The sequence below is a fragment of the Malus sylvestris genome, chromosome 15 (genome assembly GCF_916048215.2).
Source record: "Malus sylvestris chromosome 15, drMalSylv7.2, whole genome shotgun sequence".
NCBI lineage: Eukaryota > Viridiplantae > Streptophyta > Magnoliopsida > Rosales > Rosaceae > Malus > Malus sylvestris.
The window spans coordinates 46,986,558-46,996,890 of NC_062274.1; the positions used below are offsets into that span (position 1 = coordinate 46,986,558).

The 10,333-nt window shown below is 36.1% G+C and overlaps 1 long non-coding RNA gene across 1 annotated transcript; it reads right to left on the reverse strand.

Moving 5' to 3' along the window:
* Nucleotides 1-9,487: 9,487 nt before the first annotated feature.
* On the reverse strand, nucleotides 9,488-10,333 carry LOC126605826 (uncharacterized). Its single transcript, XR_007617047.1, has 2 exons — nucleotides 10,144-10,333; nucleotides 9,488-10,050 (listed from the first exon to the last, which is right to left on the reverse strand). It is a non-coding gene; the product is annotated as an uncharacterized LOC126605826 (long non-coding RNA).

The window sequence follows — 10,333 nt, forward strand, 5'->3', positions numbered from 1 at the left end:
CCCGAATGAGTCACTCCGCACATACGTCAAGAGGTTCAAGGTGAAAAAGGCAAAGATCGTCAGATACGATGATAGCATCGCATGCTTAGCTTTCTGAAATGGGCTCCTAGCAGATCACCTATTTTTTGAAGAATTGATCATGGGCGAGAACTTGACCCTGGAAAACTCTTATGCTTTGGCAGAAAAGCACTCCCTCTGGGATAAGGAAAAACACTCTCAGAAGGCGCTTGAGTAGCCGTGCAAAGACGTAGAGCCGACTCAGAAGAAGGTGAGCGATAAACTGCTCAACGATAAAAACAAGCCAGAGAGCAAATGTAGGGACCGATCCCCAATGAAGGGAAGCACGGCGCCCAAGACGTACACCAAGTTCTCGATCTCGATCAACCAGATCTTTCACAACCTCAAGGACAAGCTGTGGTTCAAGCTGCCGCCACCAATAAGGAGGGAGCCTTCCAAGATGGACCAAGCCAAGTACTGTGCATTCCACAGAGACCCCGAACACATAGTTAATTATTGCACAACGTGGATGTTGTACCAATCGCCGGCTTCATCGAGCAAGATGCTGAGGGAGTTGACTTTCCCCACAACGACACCTTGTTGATTTATGTTTGACTATCCCACGCCATCGTTGATAGAATTATGGTCAACAATCGTAACTCGATCACCATCCTACAACTGTCAGTCATCCAGAAGATGGGCTTGGAATGCACGGGCAAATCAAAGGTTTTGACTGGATTCAACGGGGTCACCTCAACTGTCATTGGCACTATCACACTTGACGTAACCTACCTACTGATTGTCTTATCGCAGACCTTCATGATTGTCAACAATCCATCTCCCCATAATGGGATATTGGGCCGACCCTGGCTAGTGAAGATTGGAGTTGTGACCTTGATCGAGTACCAGAAGATTTGATTTCGCATCCCAGGATGAGCAGTTAGAGAGATAAAAGCGACCAGGCCAAAGTCTTGGTTATGCACTGTACAAGTTCTTAAGGAGACGAAGAAGAAGTCTTTCGCCCTAGCAGTAGTAGCTGAAGTGCAAAAAGACGATTCTACCTCCATCAAATAGCAATTACAGCAGGCTAGTCGGGAAGATGGTGCCAAGGTTGATAATGCCCTGGCAGATGAATTAGGATAGAAACCCGAAGAAATTACCGAGCACATCTCCCTTAACCCTAAACAGCAATCAGACTACGCAGAATGTGCATCCAAAGATGATCTGAGTGATCCTGGATATGAAGTCCCTCACCACTCTGAAGGAGATCCAAGGTTTGACCTGACAAGCAGCTGCACTCAACCGATTCCTTTCGTGACCTACTGACCGATGCAAGCTTTTTTCAAGGCAATCAGGGTGCATAGAGAGACAAATTGAACAACGAAGTGCGAGAAAGCATTACAGGACTTGAAAAAGTATTTGACATCACCTCCTTTATTATCCAAGCTAGAAGCAGCGGAGGACCTGTGCATTTATATGGCGGTATCTGAAGCAGCAATGAGTTCTACCCTCATACGATAAGAGTTGGGTGCCTGACTACTTGTATTCAACAGTTCAAAATCTTTTCTCGATGTGGAAACCAAAGCTCTCCTCGATGCGGAAACCAGATACTTGAAAATCAAAACTTTGATTTTGGTGCTAGTTGTTACAATCCTTAAACTCAAGTTGTACCTTTAAACATACGTAGTTATCATCATGATGTGATATTCCGCACAACCTAGACGCACAATGTTAAAGGCGCGAAAACTGGCAGACATTCTCACGAGCATAACAACTCATCCCAGAAATGCCTCATAGGCAACCGAGCACACCATAGCTGCACCAGCCCTACCTGCAGAAGATTTCCGACTACCAGGGATTGGTAGTAGGCCTAATTCTCACTACTCTTGATGGTTCGATGCTCGAGCAAGGGATCACTCTAAGCTTCAAGGTGTCAAACAATGAAGCAGAGTATGAAGCCCTACTAACATGTCTTCGATTGGCGAAAGACCTAGTGATGAAGAAGCTCGCGATCTATTCTGATTCCCAGCTAATCACTAACCAAAGCTTAAGGGAGTAGCAACAAAGCAACCAAACCTCGAGAAGGTACAAGAGTAGTTAGCAATGTTTCAGGCGTACACACTCACTTAGGTTCCACGAGCAGAAAATGCCCACGTAGACGCACTAGTAGGCCTATTTTATGATGGGTGATTCCTTTTACATCTAATTTTTGTCTCTAAACACTTTTTAATTATTAAAAATTAAAATGACCCTTACCCAAATATAAAAGGGAAAGGGGTGTGATTAGGCCTGGCATTCGGGTCGTGTCAGTCGTGTTCGTGTCGTTTTCGTGTAACACCTGTTAGCTTAACGGGTCGTGTCGTGTCACACCCGTTATCTTAACGGGTCCTTAACAGGTCGGGTCACTTTACCCGTTGGGTAAAGTGACCCGACCCGTTATGACCCGTTATGACCCGTTAAGAAAAATATTTTTTTTTTCTTAAACTTGCACATACTACATATTGTCACATAAATATTAATTTAAAACATTAAAACGCATTTGTTGTTTAAATACTACATCAACACTCGAAAATAAGAGTAATAAAAAAAATCCACACATTACTAATCTATTACAAATATTAAATATGCAAGGATATGCAAAATGAAAGCGTTTTTGTTTTCAAGGTTGTGAAGTCTTTTTCAAAAGTTTAAACCTTGTCAATGGAACTCAAAGCTTGCATGCTATTCATTTTACAAAATCCTCAATTTACGTCGATCATCATGAGGAAGTTGCATTGGAACTTTGGCTTGATCTATTGCCTTCTTCAAGAGTTATGTTGATAATGTTTTTAGTAAGATTTTCCATGTCAGAACTCTCTTCCGCATAAACTAAATATAGAAAAACCAAACATTAAAAATCATTCAAATTATAAGAAATTTACCAAAATAATTATGAAAAGAAATAAAACAATAGTACTATACCATATAAAAATATATTACCTCCTTTTCCAAATAGCCAATCTCGTGTGCACAACAAAGCTTGAACTGTTTCTGGTAACAATGAACTACGATACTGATCTAGTACTCTACCCCCAATACTAAATGCAGATTCTGATGCAACAGTTGAAATGGGAATTGTTAACACATCTCGTGCTAACTGAGAAAGTATCGGATAATGAAAACGCTCCATTTGCCACCAAGAAAGAACATCTATGTCTACTTTTCTATCTATTCTTTTATCCTCCAAATACTTCTGCAATTCAGTTTTTTCAATCGAACTTGAACCATCGTAATTATTATCAAAATCCTACATCATAAAAAATCATGCATCATGTTAATTTCAAATATAATATCAACACTTTTTATACTACTACTACAATCTACAAATATATAAAGTAAATAAAAATAAACTTAGGTTACCTCAAAGAGAACATCTACAGATTCTGTTTGATGATTAGGCACTGAATTCCTTGGAGTATTTGAATTATCAAGATGCGAAAGTTTTTCCAAGTACACACCAAAAAGAACATTCAATTTGCCATTCACCTTTGTAAATTCGACCGAATTCACACCATGAAGCTTTGTGTAAGCCCAATCCACAAAATTCAATTTATAACGAGGGTCTAAGATGATTGCAATTGCCAAAATCAAACTATACTCTGACCAATACTTCTCAAACTTCATGTACATGTAAGTCGCCATCTTATTCATGAAACTTTCAGAGGCATCCATGGCTGCCTTAATTTGAAGTTGGATTACGAACACCTTAGGGAAGAACAAATTTGATGTAGGGTACTTTGTCCCAGAGAATAAGCACGTAACCTCATAAAAGTACTCCAAAAACTTGGAAATCTTCATTATTTTATCCCACTCTTCAGAAGAAGGACAAGTATTAAAATTGGAATCACTCAACCCTAAATGAATCAAAGCATATCGATAGAAAATTGCACTATCTAGCATAATGTAGGTTGAGTTCCATCTCGTAGGGACATCTTGTCTCAAACCTCTCCTACTATCCAATATCCCCACTTGTCTAACACATTCATAAAACTTTAGTTTTCTAGCCTCAGAGCCCTTTATATACTTGACGCATTCACGAATCTTTATCACCGAAGAATCAATTTCTTTAAGTCCATCTTGAACTATCAAATTCAAGACATGAGCACAACAACGCACATGAAAGAAGTCACCATTCATCACGAGAAGACTTCTGAGATTCAATTGATTCTTCAAAATGCTAACAAAAGAAATATTTGAAGAAGCATTATCCAAAGTAATAGAAAATAACTTCTTCTCAATTCCCCACTCAGTCACCAATGCATTAATTTTCTCAGATAATGCAACACCAGTATGAGGAGGAGGCATGTGACAAAAACTTAAAATTCTCTTATGCAATTTCCAATCTTTGTCTACAAAGTGAGCAGTAAGAGCAAGATACCCATCAGTGCATTGCGAGGTCCATAAGTCTGATGTCAAACAAATTCTACCTTCAACCGAGTCTAGCAAATTATGAAGCCTTTGTTTTTCATTTTTGAACATCCTTAACACACAGGCTTTAATTGTATTTCTACACGGTAACTTAATATCAGGAGATATATATGCAAACAAAGCCCTAATTCCCTCATATTCAGAAAAACTAAAAGGAAGATTATGCTTGATGATGGCCTCTACCAATAAACCACGAAATACCACCGGATCAAAGTTTTGGGAACAGAATTCAGACACCGACAATCCAACAGTCTGTCCAGGGCATGTTTTCAAATGTCTATTCATATTACCCGTCCCATGATGACTATCATCTATTACCAGTTTCTTACAATCTTTACATTGAGCACGACTTTTACCATCTTCAAAAATAGTAGTCAATTTGTTGAAAGTTTTCCAAACAGGAGACCTGAGTGTTCGCTTACCTAATTTGATCACTCTAGCCTTTTTCTTTGCCGGACTTGTATTTGTATCTTCCATATTTTCACTTCCATGATCAGGTTGTATTCCCATTGTCACTTCCACTGATCCTCCATCACTAAGGTTCGTAAAATCTTGCTCTACAGCATCCATTGCTTCAAGAAAGAAAAACAAAACTATAAAATCTTGCTCATACCAATTTCATACCATATCTATTTCAAATTCACTTATCCATTTCAATTTCAAATAGATCAGCACATAGATCAACAAATAGATCATCATTTCATTTCAATTTCAATTTCAAATTCATACATCCATTTCAAATTCATACATCAACAAATAATACTATTTTGTTTTTGCATTAATCCATATAATATAAGGCATAACGGATGCAAAGTTAACCAAAAAATGATGAATAGCTAGCCACTGTGAAAAGATGAATAGCTAGCCACTGTGAAAATGATGCAAAGTTAACTATAAGATAATGATTAGGGTTATCCCCATCAACTCAACACCTCTCCATTTCTTTCCAATAATTCATCCAATTCAGAAACCCTCCTCACCAACCCTTCTATTTCTATACAAAAAGATGAATTGTTAACCATTGCGAAAACATGTGGTTATCAGATAACAATACGGGTGTTGGACAAAGGGCATGAACTTCAAAGCTTTCCCCATCATAGCCTCATTTAGATGTGTTTGATATATATGGTTCTGTCTTTTTAACACACATTTAGAAACCTTAATTTCAGAAAATCATAATTCCTGTGATTATTATTTATATCAATTAGCAAATACCAAATAGATCAGCAGATTCAGCACAACAAACTGAGCAAAGAAATCATGAAGCAAATTAACCTTCTCCAAAAGCCCTAATTTAGAAACCCTAATTTCAAAAATTCATAATTCCAAAAGTCCTAATTCAGAAACCCTTGAGTTCATTGTTGGAATTTTTTACCTTGTGCAGTGAGGTGAGGAGTGCGGACTGAGATCGAGAGCTCGATTCAGGAGCCGTATTTGGGTGGTACTGGTATGGAGTCCGGAGTCTGGAATCTGGACAGTATGTGAACCAGTGAAGTCGCGATTTAGGTGATGACTGAGGACTGACAGAGTGACTGAGTGAGGGGTGACGGTCTGGGTGAGGTCGAGGACGATGAGGAGGGTGATCCGGTGAGGTCACTGAGACTGAGGTGAGGGTGACTCGGTGACGGTGAGGCGCCGCGTGAGGTCGATCGAGAGAGAGACAGAAAGAATGATTTGAGTTTCTGATTTGAGAAAGAATAGAAGGATAGCCTACAATGGACGGCTGAGATTAAATCTCAGCCGATCCAATGGTCATCAATTTTTAAAATTTAATTTAATATATATATATATATAATTATTATAGTTTTTAGGGGTATAAAATTTTGTGGCATCCATCTACTAGTGTAAATATTTTAAATTGAAGATCGAATTCATTAATTGTATTCATATAGGGTCAAGGAGTGTAGTTGTAAAAAATCATCAAAATCGGAGTTAAAATAACCGTTAAATCGTGATTTTTTGTTTATAACCGTCGAAACGTTTTGTCTTGTTCCTTGATCTCTGAATGTTTTTTTTTTTTGCAATTTTTGGCGTACTTGATCTCAAAGTATATACAAACATGTTTGACGGTTGGATCGTTGAAATTAGTTTCGTAGAATATGTATCCCATCAAAACAATAGATTCACTAACACTTAAAAGTTTATTCATACTTTCATCAAGTATAACATAAGATTTTGTGGTATCCACTAGTGTAAATATTTTAAATTGAAGATCGAATTCATTCATTATATTCATATAGGGTCAAGGAGTGTAGTTGTAAAAAATCATCAAAATCAGAGTTAAAATAACCGTTAAATCGTGATTTTTTGTTTATAACCGTCGAAACGTTTTGTCTTGTTCCTTGATCTCTGAATGTTTTTTTTTTTGCAATTTTTGGCGTACTTGATCTCAAAGTATATACAAACATGTTTGATGGTTGGATTGTTGAAATTAGTTTCGTAGAATACGTATCCCATCAAAACAATAGATTTACTAACACTTAAGAGTTTATTCATACTTTCATCAAGTATAACATAAGATTTTGTGGTATACACTAGTGTAAATATTTTAAATTGAAGATCGAATTCATTCATTGTATTCATATAGGGTCAAGGTGTGTAGTTGTAAAAAATCATCAAAATCAGAGTTAAAATAACCGTTAAATCGTGATTTTTTGTTTATAATCGTCGAAAAGTTTTGTCTTGTTACATGATCTCTGAATGTTTGTTTTTTGTAATTTTTGGCGTATGAGATCTCGAAGTATATACAAACATGTTTGACGGTTGGATCGTTGAAATTAGTTTCGTAGAATATGTATCCCATCAAAACAATAGATTCACTAACACTTAAGAGTTTATTCATACTTTCATCAAATATAACATAAGATTTTGCGGTATCCACTAGTGTAAATATTTTAAATTGAAGATAAAATTCATTCATTGTATTCATATAGGGTCAAGGAGTGTAGTTGTAAAAAATCATCAAAATCGGAGTTAAAATAACCGTTAAATCGTGATTTTTTGTTTATAACCGTCAAAACGTTTTGTCTTGTTCCTTGATCTCTGAATGTTTTTTTTTTGCAATTTTTGGCGTACTTGATCTCAAAGTATATACAAACATGTTTGACGGTTGGATCGTTGAAATTAGTTTCGTATAATTCGTATCCCAAGAAGTTCAATGGTGTGTGTGTTACGTATATATATATATGTTAAGTAGATTTAAATCTATTTATTTTGTATGTATAATTATTATAGTTTTTAGGGGTATAAAATTTAATATATATATATATAATTATTATAGTTAATATTTTGGGGGTATAATTATTATAGTATATATAAATTATAATTATTATAATTATTATAGCTAATCTAATATATATATTTTGGGGGTATAATTATTATAGTATATATAATTATTATAATTATTATAGTTAATCTAATATATATATATATATAATTATTATAGTTCTTAGGGTATAAAATTGTTAAATTAATATATATAATTATTATAGTATTTTTTAGGGTTATAAAATTATAAAATTAATATTCTGCTTATCGTGTATCGTGTTACCCACGTGTATACCCGAACCAACCCGTTATCTTAACAGGTGCTTATCGGGTTACCCGATAACGACCCGTTTCGTTATCGTGTCGACTCGAACACCTGTTAATTTCGTGTCGTGTCGTGTCGGGTTATCGGGTCGTGTCAGGAATTGCCAGGCCTAGGTGTGATATCCACAAACCCCTTTTTACTTTTCCCAAACTTTTTTGGTTTTCGGCTATCGGATCGGATAAATTGAAGAAGATCAACAAACATAAATTAACAAGGGGTGTGTAAAAAGTAAAAAGGGGTGTGTGGATAACACATCCCAAAGGGAAATACCACAAAATGATCAATTTAACAATTAGTGTTCTATAAACCTATCTAACTAGTTCATCACTAATTTCCTCCCCCAACCACTCAGGAGAAGAAAAATGTTTGATTTGTTGCGTATTTGCTTAAAGGAATTATTATTGACACTTTAAAAATACATGTGATACTCACTTGCAAATTTTTTTCTATGTTTTTATGGTAAAAAAATTCATGATAACTTGGATTGTCATAACAACTCCTTTTGGTTAATTATTTATTAACGTTACGCATGTGAGAAAGTATAATGTTTTTCGGTCTAACTACATTATATGGTCTCCAATGTTTGGGGTGATTTTCAAAAGGGTAATGCTAGGAGATCAAATATCTAAACCAATTGATGTAGATGTAAATGATTAGATTATTACATAAGTCTTGATTAACATGCTTATTACCTATTGATGACACATCTTTTGGTTTGTAAATTTGGTCTCCCTAACATTATTCTTTTCAAAATGGACCACAAGGTTTCAATTTTTTTACATTACTAAGGTTTTGAAATTGTATCAATTTGCACCTTTTGTCTAAGAATTATTTGAATTTTTATTAATATGATAATTTGGTGCGCTTGAAACCCGCTATTGTGATGATATATAAGCCATACTTGCACTACATTGACTAAAAAAAACTCATCAAGTTAATTGATATTTTGACATTCAAATATCCAAAAGATAAATTGATACAATTTCAAAACCTTAGGAGATAATGTAAGAAAATTGAAACCTCGTGGTCTATTTTAAAAATAATCTCAAACCTTGAAGGTCTAAAATGTAGTTAACCTTTTTTCCTTTGTATTTTAAAAATCATCTCAAACCTTGAGGGTCTGAAATGTAGTTAACCCTTTTTCTTTTGAACATAAAACTCCTTCAAGAGAGAAAAGTAACTCTTTTATGGCAGATCGACTCTACTTACATAAAAAGAAGCGAAATTGATTGCTGCAATCTTAGTCTCGTTTGATACAAACTTCGATGTCAACACGCTCTTATTAGCAGACATGCGGGAGTGGCGAGGTTTTTTTTAGCATTGGGTTTGTTATCAAGGCAAGCGCAATGTGCTTTTGCAAGTGTCATAACACAAGTGGTTGAAAATTTTAATATTAACAACGAGGCAATCACACTTGGGACTCGATGCAAAGGATGAAATAAATTCTTAGCGCTTCAATTTCACTAACTGGTTTCAAACTTGGTATGTACAAAAAAGAAACTTCAGCACAATCCACTAGATTTTTGCAACCACCCCACAAAAGCCCCCAAAAACAAAAAGAGATCAAAAAACCAATTAGCCAAGAGCAATTAGGCTTACTTTGTCAGGCGGCGTTACAGCAGAAGCCGATGCATCAACAATGCAATTCTTACATCAAAAGCTAGCAGCTAGCATCCATCTGCCCCCAACGAAAAACAGGATGAGTCCGAATGGTTCATGTTCCGAATTTGAAGTCTAGCATTACCTCCTCAAGCAACAGACTCAAATTAGTCCATTTTTTGTGGAATGAAGATCCCAAAGGAGCAATCAGTCCAAGCTGTTGCATCACTCTCAATCTCCGAGCACTCACTTCTTTGGACATTGATAACACGTCTGCCCCACCTCGCTTGGAAGCTTTCCCATTTGCATTTTCAACCCTTCGTGCAACTAGATTCTTCTGCTCCACCATACTTTTGTAGTATCATGACATTTCGCTTTCTTGGAGAAACCCTTACCTAACAGCAGATTTATATGGATAATGCCAAGAATTATGACAATGCAGTATTTGAAGATAAATATGTAACCATAGACCAGCTAAAGAAACTCACAGAAATTTCCGTTCTTTGAGCTTCGGCATTCTGCAACCAACGAGGTTTGAACTCACGTTGTCTTGCAAAGGCTCAACACCTTCTCACCATTGTGGTAAAGGGCCACTTCCAGAACCTACCAAGTTTGAAGAATCTGTTTGCTGATTTTTCATCGAGTGATTACGAATGGAGTCACGCCTAGAAGGATCAA